Source organism: Camelus bactrianus, chromosome 31 (assembly GCF_048773025.1).
Source record: "Camelus bactrianus isolate YW-2024 breed Bactrian camel chromosome 31, ASM4877302v1, whole genome shotgun sequence".
NCBI lineage: Eukaryota > Metazoa > Chordata > Mammalia > Artiodactyla > Camelidae > Camelus > Camelus bactrianus.
In genome coordinates this window covers 10,425,129-10,443,387 of record NC_133569.1, presented here as the reverse complement: position 1 = coordinate 10,443,387, position 18,259 = coordinate 10,425,129, and the positions used below count along the sequence as shown (strand labels likewise).

General features: G+C 46.0%; 1 long non-coding RNA gene across 1 annotated transcript in view; it reads left to right on the top strand.

The window, feature by feature from the left end:
* LOC105073359 (uncharacterized) overlaps nucleotides 1–18,259 on the top strand; it is a 56,112-nt gene that overhangs the window by 16,402 nt on the left and 21,451 nt on the right. The window contains exons 5-8 of the long non-coding RNA XR_012503490.1: nucleotides 5,177–5,266; nucleotides 8,350–8,392; nucleotides 11,996–12,269; nucleotides 13,495–14,310. This is a non-coding gene — a long non-coding RNA (uncharacterized LOC105073359). The remainder of the gene's footprint in view (nucleotides 1–5,176; nucleotides 5,267–8,349; nucleotides 8,393–11,995; nucleotides 12,270–13,494; nucleotides 14,311–18,259) is intronic.

Genomic DNA, 18,259 nt, shown 5'->3' with positions numbered 1-18,259 from the left:
CATGTACAATCAAAATTACAAATGAAGTTTAAAATATTTATGTAATAGAGAATGAAAAGGCTCACCTGGAAGTTAGGTAAAGAAGGGACAGTAGTAAGGCAGTACTTTCTGAGATTACAACCTCCCCTGTGCTGTCCTTTCTGTCAGTCATATCTTTTTTTTTCTTTTTTGCTGTTTTTTAAAAAATTAATGGAGGTACTGGGGAGTGAACCCAGGACCTCGTGCATGGTAAGCACTCACTACTACTGAGCTAAACCCTCCCCTCTGCCAGTCATTTCTAATTAGAGTTGGAGGTACGGGTTGTGGAAGGTGTAATAGTATTGGAAGTAATGGAAGGCACCAAGAGCTAAGAATCTCATCAAAGAGATGAAAAATAAATGGATGAATGAGGGTCCGGGTAAGTTCCAACAAGGATTCGATGCTGGATACAGTACCAGAAAGAAATTGAAGTGGAGAAAGAAATTAAAATATATATCATATTAGTAAGCTTTAAAATTAAAAAAAAGTTTTAAAAAGCCTGTGGAACACATTGATATAACTTGGGTCTAGAATGAGGGGCGTTGGGGGCAGATGGGGCACCAGATACACAGGGAAGGACTTGATGGACAGTGCGTTATTTCTGCATGCATAATGGTGCTCATGAACATAGCTTGAAATTTTGAAGAATCAACATTGGGAAAGGGACTAGAGAGGCTAATTTTAAAGGTGCATGGTCAATTAGTTGAATGAAAATGATGAAGGGAAACTCACTGTCTTATTAAAAGAAGCAGAAATAATGGTATGAGGAAAGAAAAAAGGGTATGTGTTGTAAATATGTAATATGTAAATGGGGTGTAGATAGTGACTATGATCAAAATAATGAGCGTTACTGCTGCCTCGCTGGTTGTGGACATTCACCTCAGGATTGTTAAAGGATTGTGCCTTGCTCAAATAGAGGTGAAATGTTGTTTGTATTAATTATAAGCTACTTGGTTTTACATTTGAGTAATTATCCCTTAAGATATGTTTCTTTTAAGTCTTGAATTATTTCGTCAGGGGTTATGCATTCATGATAGTACCTGGAAGTCAGCATTTTATGGTTTTGGAGATCAGAGTAATTTCAAAAAACTATGAAATGAGTCAAACCTGAAGCCTGTCCCAATTGTTGGCCCCAAATTGAAAAGAAAGTATGTTATCTCAAACTCTATTCTTTGGTTTATCTAAACGTATTGTTGTTGATCAGGCTGTTAGTAACATAACGCTGCTAAGAAAAGCTAAGAGACTTTTTTTTTCTTACATAAACGGTCGTGTTTCTAGGCACCATTTCTCCCTAAGGGCATGTAGCTCTCCTTTTACAATGGAAACCATCTGGAGGCTGTGTTGAGCATCAGTCCCACGTTGGCTGCATACACTGTGTTCATTTTTCTGTTGTGTCCAGATGGCCCAGGAAATTGCAAATGCCCCAAGGGCATGTGCCTCCCATCACATTGTCCTCCTCAGGGGGGAGCCAGCATGTTCCTTACTCCCCAGCTGGGGCCTGCACTGAGCGGGATCCAGGGCTGAGCTCCTGAGGGCAGGGGCTGGATCTGGCCTTCTCCCTGTCCCCAGTCCCCAGAGAGACCTGCCTCCAGGGAAGTCTGAGGGACGGCCCCTTCACCTGCACCCCTGCAGCCCCAGCCTCAGAATGTAGTCACCATGGTCAGGTCCTGAGCCTTGTCCCATGCGGATGAGGAGCAGCAGATCTACACGGAGCAGGGCATGGAGGAGACTGCGCTGTGTGCTGCCAGCTGGAACACGAGAACGAGCCCTGGAGCCCTGGCGGCCTTCCCCTTCGTGAAGGAGGGGGCAGCCCCAGCCCTGGCCGCACGGCACCTTCATGAGCATTAGATGAAAGCACTCCTATGGGTGTGTGGGTAAGGACAAGGGGTCCCCGCTGGAGCCACAGGAGCACAGCTTGGTGAGGGGACAGTCGCTGTGGGGAGAAGAGGTCACATCCTCTGGATTGCTGCAGCCCCACTCTGGGTGGCCAGCTTTGTGCACAGAGCGTGGGCTGGATTTCGGCTCCCCCTCACCCTTTCAGTGCTGCAGCCCTGGGCAGTAACCCCCACAAAGGCAGAGATCTTACCCTGAGCCTGGGCCCTGAGCCTGGCCCCTGGCCTCCCCTCTTCTCCCCGCTGTTGGATCCCAGCTTACCCCACCTCCCCAGCCCTGGCTACCCCCTCTAGGTGTCAGTCCCTGGAGGGGTCTGAGCTGGAGGGTCCACCCTCCCATCCAGGCTCTGGAGGCTATGAACAGGTGGCTGTGGGAGCTGTACCCAAGAGTGAGGATGTCTTTGACATCGTCCTTGTGACCAACAACCACGCTCAGGTGGGCATTTGTCTCATCAATGGCGTCAACCACCATGGTGAGCACGAGGAGTCTGACCAATGACATGGCCCCCACTGGACTCCCGGTGCTGGGGCCGCACCTCTGCAGGGTGCAGGTGCACCCACTGGAGCCTCAAGCCCAGCAGGGTGCTGGTGAACTGGCTCTTTCATAGGAGACTTTCATAGTGAGTTCAGGATTGTTTTCAAAGGTAAATAAAATTTAATTAATATCTTACCCTAAGTTTAAGTATTTCATCTATCATAATATATTGGACTCTGGGAAAAATTAATTTTATGAATTTTCACTATCAAGAAAAACATCAGTTAAATTTTATGCAATAGAAATATGATGATCTTATGTAGATTAATCAATCTCGTAATAGCATTTATGTGTGAGAGCTCTGAAATCAGAGTTTGGCTATTGAAATGAGTGTCCTTTTTGTCATGGACGTTCCGATTGTCTGCAGTTGGCCGTTACAAACTGCTCCATGGGACGTCTTTGTGCATATCTCCTAAGTACTCAGATGAGGTTTCTCTAAGTAATGTGCCTTAATATCCCCAGAAGTGGGATTCTTTAGACAGTAGAGTAGCTTAATTCCACTGGTTTTTGCCAAGTTGATTTCTTATTTGTTTCCATTCTCCTCATCCGTGTTTTTAGTTTACTGTTTTTCCACATCCTTGCATATTCCTAATATTTAGACGTCTTACGTCTTTTTTTTATTTGATGGAGCATGACACGTAGCCTTGTTTTAGACTTAATTTCTGCCAGTTCTGATGGCTCTCACTGATCACTCATGACACTGCATCTCTTTCCATGTGTTCAATGACACTTTGGGTTTTCTTGTCCCTGAACTATCTGTTCACATCATTGGCCCGTTTCCCTAGTGAGGATTTGCCCTTTGTACTGATTTCTCGAAGTTCTTGTTATTTCTGGATTTCTAATGCTAAGTGCTCTTTTATGTTAGAGGTGCCTCCTTCCATGCTGTTATGGCGTGTTTTTTAAATTCGTTTTCAGTGATTTCCATTTTAATTTATCAGTATTTTCCTTTAAAGTTAAGTTTTTGTGTGTGTGACTTTTATTTCCATTCCTACTTTAATGGCATAAAGGATATCCTCTTATATGAGTTTTATAGTTTTGCTTTTTACATTTTATCTGGAATTTATTTTTGTAAACAGACCAAGAGAGGGATTTATATATTTTTTTCCATGTGGATGACTGATGGTCCACGTGTCATTTTATTCCTTCCTTCCCTTATTTTTAATGCCATACACCAAACTCCCAAATATATGTAGATGTTTCTGTGGTTGCTGTTCTCTTTTTTTGGGTCATTTTTCTTTCCTTATACTAATACCACAGATTTTAATGAAAACAGCTTTAGAATAAGATTTATTAGTTGGAAGAAAATTCTTCCCTCGTCATTCTTTTTCTTTGAAACCCTTTGGCTGTTCTTGGCCTCTTACTATTTCATATCAGTTTAGGAACCACATTGTCACATATCTTTATAAATAATACATTTTCTAGGATTTTGATGAAGAAATGCATTGAGTTTATAGATTGAGTCCAGGAGAATTGACATTTTATGGTATTGTTTTCACATCCAGGACCATGGTTGCCTTTTAAAAATGCCCTTTGTGCTCTTTGGTGAGGTTTTATCACTTTATATAATATCCTACTTGTCTCTTGCATATTTTCTTAAATTTGTTCCCAGATACTTACACTTTTGTTAACATTCTAAAGGAAATTTTTTAAAATGACATTTTTTACTGATTACTGTTGGTGCATGTTACTAAGTTTAGCATGTTGTTTTATATCTAGCAACGAGGCTGAAGTATTTTTTCATTCAAATAGTGTCTAGATTTTTATTATGACTAATTTTTTGTGAGAACCATGGTAGTTTTTTTCCTTTCCAATCTTAGGCTTTTTTCAGTCTCCTGTCAGGTCTAGGAGCTCTGGGGTTTTATTGAAAAGAGGCAATGACAGTGTGCACTGTTGTTCCTGATTTATAAGTGAATGTGTCTAACTTTATATTAAATATGGTTTTTATTGTAGGATTTTGATAGCTTTTTTTTTTATTAAATAACAAAATTTCCATTCCCAGTTTGAGTTAGAGTGTTTTATATTGTTTTTATTTTTCTCAAGAATGGGTGCTGTGCTGCATTTAATCAAATGATTTTTTTCTCTATTTATTGAGATGATGACATATTTTCCTTCTGTGATCTGTTAACCTGTTCATGTGTTATTTGTGCTTCTCTTTTTCCTTAGTAAGAAAGTATTATTCTACTTTATTAGTCTTTCCAAAGACTAATTGGGGATTTTTTAAAACCTCTCTTGTTTCTCTGTTTATTCTGTGACATTCTTTTCTGTACTTATTTTCTTTGTTTTATCGTAGCTTAATTGCTATTCCTCCTTTACTCCCTAGAAACTTAGTTTATGAATTTTTATTGCGATCCCACAAGCTAATGTGTAGTGGTTTCATTGTCATTTTGTTCTAAATATTTTGTATGTAGTTACACTTGTCAACTTCTGGTATATATTGTTTATATGTTCATGTTACCTTTTGTGTAGTGGATACACATAATTCAGGTGCACAAACAACTTTTAAAATAAAAAAGTGGAAAAAAAATGAATGACCTTTTCAGTTAGAGTCCCAATGGGCCACTCCAAGACTAGAAAGTCAAATATTTGCATATTATACTGTAAAGTAGCATACTTCTAGGGTTTGAATTCATTTTTTATTATCCAGGGTTTTTTTTTTTTTTTTTCATTCTTAATAGAATCTTCTGACTCCGTGAACAAGATTTGTGAAGGTTTGTCATTTCCTTTTCCCTAGATTACTCAGAAGTATCAACTTCATGAAGTCATTGCCTAACTATTAGAAAAGAAAGGAGATATTCATGGTGTCTTTTTAATAATGCTAGAGGTAAGATTTTGCTCTGTGTGCTTTGTCTGTGTTTCTACCTAGCCCTCTATCCATTTATCAATCCCATCTTTTTTTATTTGATGTATAAAACTGTTAAGTTTTCATCATTCCATCTTAATTTCTTATGTCTCAAAGTAAGTTGCAGACAGTAGTACATTTTATCTGTAAATATTTCTATCACATGTGTCATTGACTAGAGTTGCTTTCTTTGTGGCATTTTTTTGAGGTAAAATAACCATATGCAATGCATAAGTTTTAATTGTGGCTTTTATTGAGTTTTAACAAATGCATACATCTGTGTAACCCTAGTCCCCAGCAACATAGAGAACATCACCTTCAACCCAGGAAGTCCCTTCACAGTCAGTCCCCACTTCTGTCCCCCAGAGATAACCACACTTCCGATTTTCTTTTCCATGTGGGTGAGTTTTGCCTGTTTTATTCATTCATACTAGTGGAATCATTCAGTAGATACTCTAGTATAATTCTCCTTTCACTCTGCGTAATGGTTTTGAGGCTTATCTCTGTCACTGCACGTGTCAGTCCTTGTGCCCGTTACTGCTGAGCACTGTTTAACTCTAGGAAGACACCACCACTTCACCGTTCTCCTGGTGACTGACGCCCGGGCTGGTTCTAGTTTTTGACTGTTACGAGTACAGTTGCTGTGACCAGGCTTGTACAGAAATGCTCTCCTTTCCCTGGAGTCACTGCCAAGGAGTGGGGCTGGGATATCGCAGGGTAGGCATTGGTTTAGTTTTGAAAGCAATTAGCAGGCATTTTTCCAAGGTGATTGTGGCATTTCATGTTCCACCAATGATGTATGAGAGTTGTGGTTGCTCCACATTTCTCACCAACAGTTGGTGTCCTATCAATTTTCAAAAATTTTTTTCTATTCTTTTAATTGTTGTAAAATTACAAAATTTATTACCATTTCAGTGGCATTAAGTACATTCACATAGTTCTTCAGCCATCATCACCTTTCATCTCCAGATCTTTTTGAACTTCCCAAACTCATTAGGTAATTACTCCCATTCTTCCCTGCCCCTGGCAACCACCATTCTACTTTAGACTCTATGCTTTTGATTACTCTAGATACTTCATATAAGAGGAATCGAACAATATTTGTATTTGTCTTTTTTTTTTTTTTTGGTGGTGATAGATAATTAGGTTTGTTTTTAGAGAAGATTTAGATTTATTTTTAGAGACGGTCCTGGAGATTGAACCCAGGACCTTGTGTACACTAGGCATGCGCTCTACCACTGGGCTATACCCTCCCCAGTATTTTTTCCTTTTTGTTTCTAGCATATTACACTTAAACCATAACATCTTCAAGATTTATCCATGTTGTGGCACATGACAGAATTTCATTCATTTTTTAAAGCTAAGTAGTATTCCATTTTACGTATATACCACATTTAGTTTTTCCATTCATCCATCCATGGACACTTGGATTGCTTCCACCTTTTGACTCTTGTGAATAATGCTGCTACAAACATGAGTGTGCAAATACCTTTTTGAGTCTACTTTCAATTCTTCGGGATATATACTGAGAAATGATATTGCTGGATTAAATGGTAATTCTATTTTTAATTGTCTCAGAGACCACCATACCATTTTCCATAATGGCTGTATCACTTTACATTCTCACCGGCAGTGCACCAGGGTTTTAGCTTCTCCACATCCTCCAACACATGTTGTTTCCTGTTTTCTTGATGGTAGTCATCATCATGGGTGTGAAGTGTTATGTATCAGTTTCTAAACATTGTCACCTAGCTAGGAATAGATTAGGGATGTCCTATTTTTAATTTAAAAAAATGGTTCGTATTGGCTTCTTGTTTTTTTTCTAGCCATATGATTGTGAAACAGGTCAGGAACACTGTTCCACAGAGCATTTGTGTAGGCTCTTACCCTCTTTTAGTTTCTGCGTTACCCCAACATTTCTTTTTTCCCTTGTAATTTGTTTGTTGATGATATCATGAACCTAATATTAAAGGGTAAGTAAAAGTACTTGTGGCATGGATAGGGAGTGGGGCAGCGGGAGATCCTCCCAGGGAGTGAGATGGCCATTTGCAAAGGCATAGGGATGTGAAGAAATACGATCTTGTAGGAGAGGAACCAGCAGCCTTACGGGGGCACAACTGTCCATGTATAGGCAGGTCAGGCTAGAGACAGAAATTAGGTCCAGATTTGGAAAGATTTTGTAAGACGTGCTATAAAGAATTAGGACTGGTAATGATTTCGCACAGGATCAACTGAAGGTTTTTCAACAAGGAACTGATGTGATACTGTGTTTCATAAAGACTGCTCTGTGGATCCTAGGAGGATCTATGAGACGAGGGTGGAGAAGGGGGAGGGAACACCGGAAGCAGAGAGCACTAGGGGGGTCCTGCAGTAGCACAGGTGTGACTCAGTGAGGATGTGAGCTGGGCGTGGCAGTGGTTGTGGAGTGAGAGGAGGTGGATTTGAGAACTTACTGATCATTTGAATGTGGTATGGGGTGAATGAGAAGGAGTTACTGATGACTCTGAACTTCAGCTTAACATGAGCCCATGAGGAACCTCAGGGAAAGGAGCACATTTGGGTAGAAGGGATAGATTAAGATCAGCTTCAGTTTGTATCAAGAAGCCTTTGGAACATTGGTTAAGGGTGTGTAAGAGTCCAGAATTCAGCAGAGTAGGGGATCTTGTGGCTGTGTGTTTAGGAGAGGCCACACCCGAGGCTGTGCACTACGCTGTCACGATAGACTTGTCATGTCCTTTTTATTCCCACCTATCTCTCTTTCTCATAACCCAGTATGAATTTTATTCCCTTACTGCAAGTTTGGATTAATCCTAATCTTCATTGCTTTGCCTAAAGAATGCCATTATTGACACTGTGGTGGCACAACGGAAGCGAAAGTGGGGCACAGTTGGTGATATTTGGTATTTTGAATCTGTTCCAGTGCAACTAGTGATGCTTTCTGTATACAGAGATCTAAATGACAGAGATCACTCAATAAATCTGTTGTTTCTTGGGTTTTATCTTTAAAATATGTTAATTCAGATATTGGTGGATTAGAGATATAAAGTGTTCCTTTTACCTCCTAGAGACTGCAAAGCAAGCTTCCAGAGAGAACACATCAAGATGAATGTAAGTTCTTGAGTATAGTTGATGACTTGTTTTTCCGTGGACCCCATGTTTTAAAAAATATTAAGTGATAACTATCTGTTAAACAGTAATTACATTGCCCTGCATAATTACTGTTTATCCACTATAATAGTGATCCCAATTTTGTCTTTGTTTTCAAGGGCTTCTAGTAGGAAGTCAAAGAAACCGTTGTATTTTTGTGCTGCTAATTGTCAGGAGAGGTCATTGTACAAGAACTTAGGTGCTTTTCACTGATCCTGATGAATTTTTTGGCTATGTTTTTGTACTTGTGTTTTGGTTATTATAAATGAGGTACCTACTAACACCCTAAAAATTACTATAATGTGCTGAACAACAGCAAAGTGGGCTTCTAATCAGTAAGTAGTAGCCAGTTTTTCTGTATTGAATTTATATAATTTTAGCACAATGCAGCAAAATTTGACAGTTTAGAATTTTAAATATCTTTGTCACAGATACATAATTTCCATGACATTCCTTGATAGTAAAAAATTATTGATTTTATAAAATTGTGGTACAATATTCATAACATAAAATTCACTGTTGTAGCCATTTTTAAGTATTCAGTTCAGTGGCGATAAGTACATTCACATTGTTGTGCGATCCACCACCATCCATCTCCAGAACCATGTCAGCTTCCCAAACTGAAACTCTGTGCCCCTTAGACAGTTACTCCCCATCCCTCCTCCCGACGCAGCCCTGTTAAGCATTCTCCCTTCTCAATCTGATTATTTTACGTATCTTGTATAAGTGGAATCAAGCCACATTTGTCCCTTTTTGTCTAGCTTATTACATTTAGTATTAACGTTTTCAAGATTGGTCCATGTTGTGGCACATGTCAGAATTTCATCCTTTTTGTTTTTTTAAATGGAAAGATAGCCAGTTTACAATATTGTGTCAATTTCTGGTATATAGCATAATGTTTCAGTCATACATATACATAGATAGATTATTTTTCATGTTCTTTTTCATTATAGATTACTACAAGATACTGAATATATAGCTCCCTGTGCTATACCAAAGAAGCTTGATATTTATTCTATATGTCGAGTAGTTAGTATCTGCAAGTCTCAGACTCCCAATTTATCCCTTCCCACTCTTTTTCCCCCTTGGCAACCATAAATGTGTTTTCTGTCTGTGAGTCTTTTTCTGTTCCATAAATAAGTTCATTTTTGTAAATGAATTTCATTCATTTTTAAGGTTAAATGATAATCCATTTTATGTATATACCACATTTTGTTTATCCATTCATTCATCCATCCGTGGGTTGCTTCCACCTTTTGACTATTGTGAATAACGCTATTAGGAACATGAGTGTGCAAATATCTTTTTGAGTCCCTGCTTTCAGTTCTTCTGGGTATACACCGAGAAGTGGGATTGCTGGATTAAGTGGTGATTCTATTTTTAATTTTTTAAGGAACCACCGTATCGTTTTCCATAATGGTGTATCATTTTACATTCTCACCAGCAGTGCACAAAGAGTTGCAAGGCTCTACATCTTCACTGATGCTTGTCATAGTCTGTTTTCTTGATAGTGCCCAGCCTAGTGGGTGTGCAGTAGCATCTCAGTGTAGTTTTGATAGGCATTTCCCTAATGATTAGTGATGCTGAGAATCTTTTCTTGGCCTTATTGGCCATTTGTATGTCATCTTTGGAGAAATGTGCATTAAAATCTTTTGACCACTTTTGAATTGGATTGTTTTCCTATGACTTGATGTTTTCAAATAGCCCTCCTGAGGTTCAGAGAATCACTTGGTAGGTGATTTTAGTTAAAAGGGTAGTTTTACCCTTTTAACACACTGATACGTTTCTTTGACTCCTTAGCCTACACATTCCTTTAAATACCTTTATCCTAATTCTGTGTAGATTATTTATTTTTGGAACTTCCATAAATGCTTGGTTGGCTTTTTCATGTTTAGTTCAGCTAAATCTTAATTACTATTTTTGTACTGTCAGTATGTGTTCAGCCAATTTGCTGTTAGGTTTGTTGCATTTATTGCATTTTTATTTTTCAATTTATTGTTATGAAAGTAATTTCTGCAGACATTACATGAAAGATTGAGGGAAATGTAGGTAGAATAATGCTTCCCCAAGATCGCTATAGTGATTTGTGGGTGATATGTCTGGAGAAGTCAGTTCGTTGAATTCCAGTGAAGATAACTTTCTCAGTAATAGTCTCATAATTATCATTTACTGTCAGATCCAGTTCTGACTGTACACTTAAGAGTTCTGGAGTATTTGCTAATTACAGGACACTGTCCTAGTTCCTAAGGGTTACACACAGATGGCTGAAACACAGTCATCACCCAAAGAACTGCAGTCTCTTGAAGGAGACAGATAATGTAAATTAAAACTTCTAATGCAGGTAGAATTGTGTTTTACAAAAGAGGTACAGTGAGAGTGGCAAAGGATTGTGGGAAATTAGGGAATTATTTGTAACTGATGGATCAGAGGTACTTTCATGGAAGATGTGACGTTGAAACTAACTAAGACTGGAATGATGAATAGGAATTTGAGAGGCAGAAGCAAGGGAAGTGTCCTGTAGGCTGAGGGGAACATGATCGTGAAAGCTCCTGGCTGGTCCCCTCAGGGAGTAGGAGATGACCCAGTGATAGGAGTGGGAGGTGAGAAGGTGTAGCAGAATGTTTCCTGTGTTTACTTAGGGTCAGAGGTTGGCTGACATTCTGCTTTTAAAAAAATAGACGTCTTTGATGGCTTTTGTGAGTGAGACTGATGTGTTTGGCTTTGTGTTGAAGAGAGCTCTAGTATTGGTATAAAAGGGAATGAGGAAGGCAAGATTTGGACAGTGTAACGTAGGGGCGGCTGCAGGAGTGCAGTCGAGGTGTGGAAGGGCCCCTGGGGTGAAAGGAGTGGGCGTATGAGAACATGGACGTAGAAGTAACAACACAGTTTGTCTGAGTGTGCGGGTAAGGGGCAGACAGGAAGGCGTCACAGATGGCGGAGATTTATAAATGGGCTGACTTAAAGTGTTAACCTATTAATATGTTATGTGTGCTTCTCTTTTTTCTTAGTAGGAAAGTATTATTCTACTTTATTAATCTTTTCAGAGACTAATTGGGGATTTTTTAAAACTTCTGTTGTTTCTCTGTTGTTTTTTTCTATGACATTGTTTTCTGTACTACTTTGTTTTATTGTAGCTTAATCGGTATTTCTTCTTTACTCACTAGAAACTCTTAGTTTATGAATTTTTATTCGGTTCCACAAGCTAGTAGTGTCATTGTCATTTTCTAAATATTTTGTGTATAGTTATACTTGTCAATTTCTGGTGTATACTATTATTGTTTATATGTTCATGTTACCTTTTGTGTCATGGATACACATAATTCAGGTGCATAACAACTTTTAAAATAAAAAAGTAGAAAAAAATGAATGACCCTGGTTCAGTTAGTGTCCCAAATGGGCCACTCAAAGACTGGAAAGTCAGATGTTTGCACACGATACTATAAAGTGTAGTGTACTACTAGGGTTTGAATTCATTATTTATTATCAAGATTTTTTTTCCCCATCTTAATAGGATCTTCAGACTCCAGGAACAGGATTTGTGAAGATTTATCTTTTATTTCCTAGATTACCCGGAAGTATCAACTTCATGAAGTCACTGCCTTTCTATTAGAAAAGAAAGGGGAGGTTCATGGTGCCTTCTTAACCAGGAGGCCACCCACGCCCAGCTCCTGCTGTGCCTAGAAGACCTGTCAGGAAGGACGCCAGGAGGGAACTGCAGAACAGTGACCGACCTTGGGTCACTGCTGGGCCAAGGCAGCAAGAAGCAACGAGTCCCTGTGGGCAGGAGGCCGGCATGTGCACGGACAGCAGAGCAGAGGTGCTGGCACCAGGAGGCCAGGTGGGCACTAGGGTGCAGACTTCAGTCTCCCTTCTCCAGCTGCTGGCCTAGCTCTGCGTGGGGCGATGGCTGGCCAGGGACTTTAGGAAGGATGGAAAAAGTGAAGTTAGAGGCAGAAGGAACTTCCCAGGGTTCATGTGGGGGCGAGTTCAGGGTGGGCGGTGCTGGCTTCCTGAGGCCAGGACAGCTCTGCTGCATCCCCGCTCACCCGGGCCAGGAGCGCCCCCCCTCCCGGTGTGAGCGGTTGGCACACGGCCAGCACCCTCTCCGTGAGCAGGGCGGGTCATCCCAGGGTCACGAGATTGGCGTCAGTCTGTGAGTTCAGGGGTGGGTACTCCCACCTCCTCACTGTGACCCTGTCTGAGCCTCAGTTTCTTCACCTTGAAATGAGGGGAGGGTAACAGTGCCGGCCTGGCCAAGGCAGGAGGCAGTGGTGTGTCCAGGCTTTAGCTCCAGGAGAGTCTGGAGGGGTTAAGGGGAGGAAGGGAGCTTCCTGGCAGGAGTGCAGGTGGGAGACTGAAGGGGCACCTGAGGGGTCATGTGACAGGCAGCGGGGTGGGTGGGGCAGAGGAGGCAGTTGGATGTCAAAGTCACAGCCAGAGACTGAGGTCTGACCCCACCCTCATCCTCTAAAGAATAGGTCACTCTTGATGTGAGGAGGCAGAGGTGGGAGGGGTCTCTGCACTGACATGGGCTCAGGTTCAGAGAGTGGGGCTGCAGCGGGGCTGGGAGATGCCTGGAATGACCTTTCTCCTCTGCCCCGCTGTCTTGCATCCCCTTTGGCTGGGTTTGTAGATCCTTCCCTGAAAGATGGGGTTGGGGAGGGGTAAGGTCAGAGAGGCCACAGAGGCCCAGAATGGTAATGACCCCCATGACCACCATGGGGCTTGCAGGCAGGCCCAGAGCCCACGGGGCCATGCTAGTCTGTCCATCCAGATGGGAACAGCCAAGGCTACTGTTGCATGTGGCCCTGGCTGGGGCTGCCCACTGCTCCCACCCAGGCCTAGGTGGGAGAGGGCTTGCCAGGCCCTTGGCTTCCTGTCACCTCCTGCCCTTGCAGGTGAACACACTGGCAGGTGGCAAACAGGTGCACAGAGCAGGTGCTTGAGAACAGGGCCAGAGCTTGTGTCAGGGCCCCAAGCTTGGGGTAGGCACTGCCCCCAGCATGTCCGAGTCCCAGCCTCCCCATGGGGCTCACAGTCCCCTCTTCTGGTTTCTCTTTCAGCCGCTGCTGGCAGCCCCAGGCCGGCGTCCAGGCCCTGGATGTTAGGAGCCACTGCTTCCCTCTTGGTCATCTGAAGCCCTCTTTTTCTCCTGCCTCGGCTCAGAGTCCCTGTGACCTGGCCCCAGCCTTGCCTCTGGATCCTGGCATGCCGAGGATTGGCCCGTGCCTTCCTGCCCAGCCCGTGGAACCCTGGCAGCCCCTCCAGCTAGGATGAGGGGCCAGGCACTGCCCCAGGCACCCTTTGGATTTTCCATCCCCTGCTGTTGCTGCTGCTGGGGCACCAGGAGCGTGTGTCCTTGGGGGCAGACGTGGTTCCTGGGGCTGAGCCATGTCCCACGCTGATGCTGGGCAAGTTCTTGGGGGTACTTCTTGGCAACTGCTGAGTTCCTTGCCAGCGTCTCATGCTGCTCCTGGATGCTGCGCAACCCAGACCCGCACCACCGCAAGCTCTACATGAGGGTGGCCAAGGCACCACCTGCAGCAGCCCCACCCGCATCCGCACCTACCAGTTTGACTCCTTTGTGGAGTCCACGCGCACCTACCTGGGCAGGGAGAGCTGTGACGAGGTGCTGAGGCTCTGTGACCCTTTGGGGCCCCTGGCCTTCCTGCAGGCCAGCAAGCAGTTCCTGCAGATAAAGGGACAGCAGCCACCCCAGGACAGTGACTGCGGGCCCCAGAGTGGGGCCCTCCTACTCCAGCAATGACTTCTCCGTGGAGCACCTGGTCACGGGCAACGGCAGCTCCAGTGACATGGCTGGTGGCCCTGAGAACTGCCTCACTAGCCTGACCCAGGACCAGGGCGGGGATGCACTCCAGGTAAGTGACCGGTGGGGAGAGGCCCAGGGGGCAGCCCTCTGGGCAGAGGGCAGGGAAGAGAGGGTGTCCTCTTCAGGCCTGCCCTGGCCATCTGTCCCTGAGGGCACCCTCAGGGAAGCCAGTTGCACTGTGAGAATAGGGTCCTGGGGTGCTTGCCTGTGGTCCCAGGGCCAGGCGTGGTGCCGGCACACTGGGAGGTGCTTGTTGAGTGTTCAGGGCAGGATGGGTCTGGTTTCTCCCGGGATGAGGGAGCTTTTCATTTCTGGCTGGGGGAGGTCCCTCCTCGTTTGCAGGTAGGATGCTTCTTATGGGTCAGCAGGCTGCTGTGGCCTGTGGCCAGGGTCTGCAGGGACCTCCTGGGACTTGGGAGAAAAAATGAGAGTGGGCTGTCGGGAAGTGTGGTCAGGAGATGTCCTTCGGGGTTTGCACGTGTTGTGGCTGCACAAATCCTTACCGAGCATCTAGTTACCCAGTGCCTGCGAAGTGTTCTGGTGCCAGGGGTGAGGTGCAGTGAAGAGGCACAAGGAGGGTCCTTTGTGTCCTGGAGCTGCCTTCCTGGTTGGAGGGGGAAGGCATTAGCAGCCATACAAGAAGCAGGGGTCAGGTGAAGGGTGGGAGTGTCCCTGCTGTGTGTCATCCGGAGTCAGTGGCTGTCTTGTTCAGGGGGCCGTGTTCAAGATGCTGGAAGAGGTGTGGGCAAGCCCTGTGGGTGTCGGAGGCAAAGGCGGGGGTACCTGTGTGCTGGGCGGGTCCCAGCAAGGAGGGGCTGGGGCACAGTCCACCTTTTTTGTTGTTTGGTTTCCTTGGTGAGAAGGCCACTCCTACAGGAGGGCATGAGCAGTGGGCTGGGAACCTGGCCGGGCCTCCATGGCAGCAGGGCAGGTGGGGAGCCCCCCTTTGCAGAAAGCCCAGGATGTTGTAGGAGGCTGGAGCATTAGCCAGGGCAGAAGAGCAGCAGGTGCCAGGCTAGGCTTCGGTGTTCATGCCGACTGGCCATCACAGGGCCAGGTGATGTGGTCCAGGGCCCTTGGCCTTTCCTGAGCCAGTAGCACTGATGGGTTCCACAGAATAGCCTTTGCAGAGGCATAGCATAAGCTAAGTGGGGTTACAAAGGAAGCTGGTTATTCTAGACCTGTTTCTATTGATGGCCCAGGGAGAGGACCCCAGATTAGAAGTGTCTGTGAAGCAGCGAGGTGCTGGAGAGGATCAGGAGAGGAGGGAAGAAGTGGCCAGAGCCCCGGGAAGGGGGTGCAGGTGTGGCATCCAGGAAACATCAGAAAATCCCCGTCTCCCATCAGGGATCAGGGCCCCCAGGGCTCTTCAGGCTGGGCACTGTGACCTTGGCTGGGGCAGCTCCCCCTCCTTCCCCCAGGCTGGCATGCTGACGGGAGTGGTCCTCAGCGGGTAGGGAGGAGGTGAATGGAACAGACTATAGATGGGTCTTTCAGGGAGCAGAGATGCAGGGCAGTGGCTGGTTTTGGAGGTGGGAGGGTGCAGGAGGACCAGGTGGGCAGTGGCTTGGCTGTACATCTTACCCGGCAACGCCCCAGTGGTCACCTGCTCCCTGAGCCTCAGTGTCTTTGCTGGCAAAATGCCACCTGCTTTGTGGACTGCTGGGTCACAGCAGACATGATGGCCCTGGGGCCTGGCCCACACTGGAGCTGGTCTGTGTTAGCATCAGGGCAGGGAGTGTGCTGAGGAGAGACTGGGTAGACCCAGCGGTGCAGAGCTCTCTGGAGAAGATCAAGAAGGCAGGGCTGGTGTGACAAGTGTGCTGTTGATGCTGCAGAAAGCTGGCCCAGTCTGGAGAAAGGAGCAGGGTCTGAGGGGTAGGGGTGGAGCTGATGAACTTGTGGATGCAAAGGATGTGGACATGGAGGAAGGAGGTGGGTGGACCACTCCCAGATTCCTGGCTGAGACTGAGGATGTCAGCCAAGGTGCTGAAGCAGTGGGAGGAATGGGCTGGGGAGGACGATTCGGAGGTCAGAGTGGGCTTGGTTGTGAGAGGCCCATGGGTCATCCTGTGGAAATGTCGTTGGAGGAGGGAGCTCTGGGACCTAGTGCCCCTGGATAGGACCAGGTCAGGTTCAAATCCCAGCCTGACACATACGCAGTGAGTGTCCCTGGGCCCAACCCATCAGCTCTTCCATTCCCTCAGACCCCTCGTCTTTAAAACTGAGAGTAAAAACATCTTTTTCCTTGATTGTCATGAGGAATGAGAACCGGGGTGAAAGTGTTTCTAAGCAATGTTACTGATGAAAAGTCACCTGTATCTTTGTTCATTATCTGGTAGGGAATCTGGAGGGCTGGGGCAGGGAGAGGGAGGTTAGGAGATGGGGTTGGGTACCATGGCCGTGCGCAGAGATTCTGAGAATGGAAATGCTGGGGAGTGGTGCCGGAAGGGGGCGGGCAGAACTGTGCCTGTGTGTGTGTGAACGTATTTGTGCTCCTGCATCCATGAGTGTGTACGTGTGCTGTGTGTTTTCCGAGCATGTCTGTCTTCACACATCCATGTTTACAAGTACTGTGCGTGCGTGTGTACACTGCACGTGTGTGCATTCACAGGTGCATTGCCAACGTAGTGTGGGCAAGGGGTGTGTGTGCATGTGTGCAGTGCATGGGGCACACGTGTGCACACGGTCACGCCTGCCCCCTTCCAGCATGTCAGTATGTGTGCGTGTGCATTGCGTTCTCCTGTGCATGTGTGTGAGCGTGGGAGGTACTCGCATCCACCGTGTATGAGTGTGTGTGTAGGCCGATTTCAGTAGTTGTGGCAAAGTGCGTGTCAAGGCTGTGTGGCAGGGCTGGGGGCCTTGGGGGAAGACAGCTTGCAGGGCCTGAGGGCTGCGGCTGCCACAGTGTGAAGCGGGGAGCTCGGCTGCAGGACAGGACACGGTCACCCGGGCCCAGGGTCAGCTCAGACCGCCATGCACGTGCCTGGGACTCCGAAGGCCTTGATGCTTTGAGACCTTGGGAATGAAAATCATCTTGGTGGTGGTGACCGCAGCTGCATTTGACTGTCTCCTTTGTGCAGGAAGCACCACCTGTCAACCAGTTTACTCCTCCCAGCAGCCTGGGGGTTGGCTCCCCAGCCAGGCGGCCATCTGCGCAGGGCCTTTGCATGGGCTGTTCCCCCCTCTGGAAGACTCTTCCCCACATGCCCACAGGGCCCCTTCCCTCAGCTTGCTCATGCCCTGGCCGCCCTGACCCTCTGACCATGCTGCTTCAAGTGGCAGCAGCCCCAGCCGCGCTCTCACCATATCCCGTGTCTTTTTCTCCTCCCACACGGCATCGCCTGTGAACGCTGGGTAATTTCCTGTGTCCTTATTCTCTGTCCTTCCACGATGTACCTCGCAACAGGGCAGGGGAGTTTGCTCTGCTGGCTGATGAAACCCGGTACACAGCAGGTCCTGCATTAATGCTTATGTAGCGGAATGAGGCACAGAGAGGTTAAACAGCAGTTAAGGTCACACAGCTTGTAAGGGAGAGACAGGGCAGAGCCAGCTCTTGACAGCTGGTGGTCCCACCTGGGGTGTCTCCTGCAGAGCACTCTACTGGGAGTGTGTGTGTGTGTGTGTGTGTGTGTACATGCATGTGTGTCAGGGTGGGGTGGCACGCAGACCAGAGAGGTCCAGCAGTCATTCAGAAGACACACAGTTGAGCTAGGCAGGTGCTTGTCCCAGTTCTTGCTGTCTGAGCCTGTGCCAGGGATCTTTGCCCCTCATACTGCCTAGGGGAGGCTGTGTCACCTGTGTCCCTCCACCCCCAGCCAAGCTGGGAGTCAGCAGGAGGCCCAGGCTAACACGTGGCCTCTTTTCAGCACTGCCACCACCCGGCCTGTCCAGATGCCACATGGCCACATATCTGTCTGGCAAGTGTTTCTCTGGCCAGAGCAACTGTCCCCTCTCCTCCACCTCCACCCCTGCCTGGCGGCCCCTCTGCAGCCGCC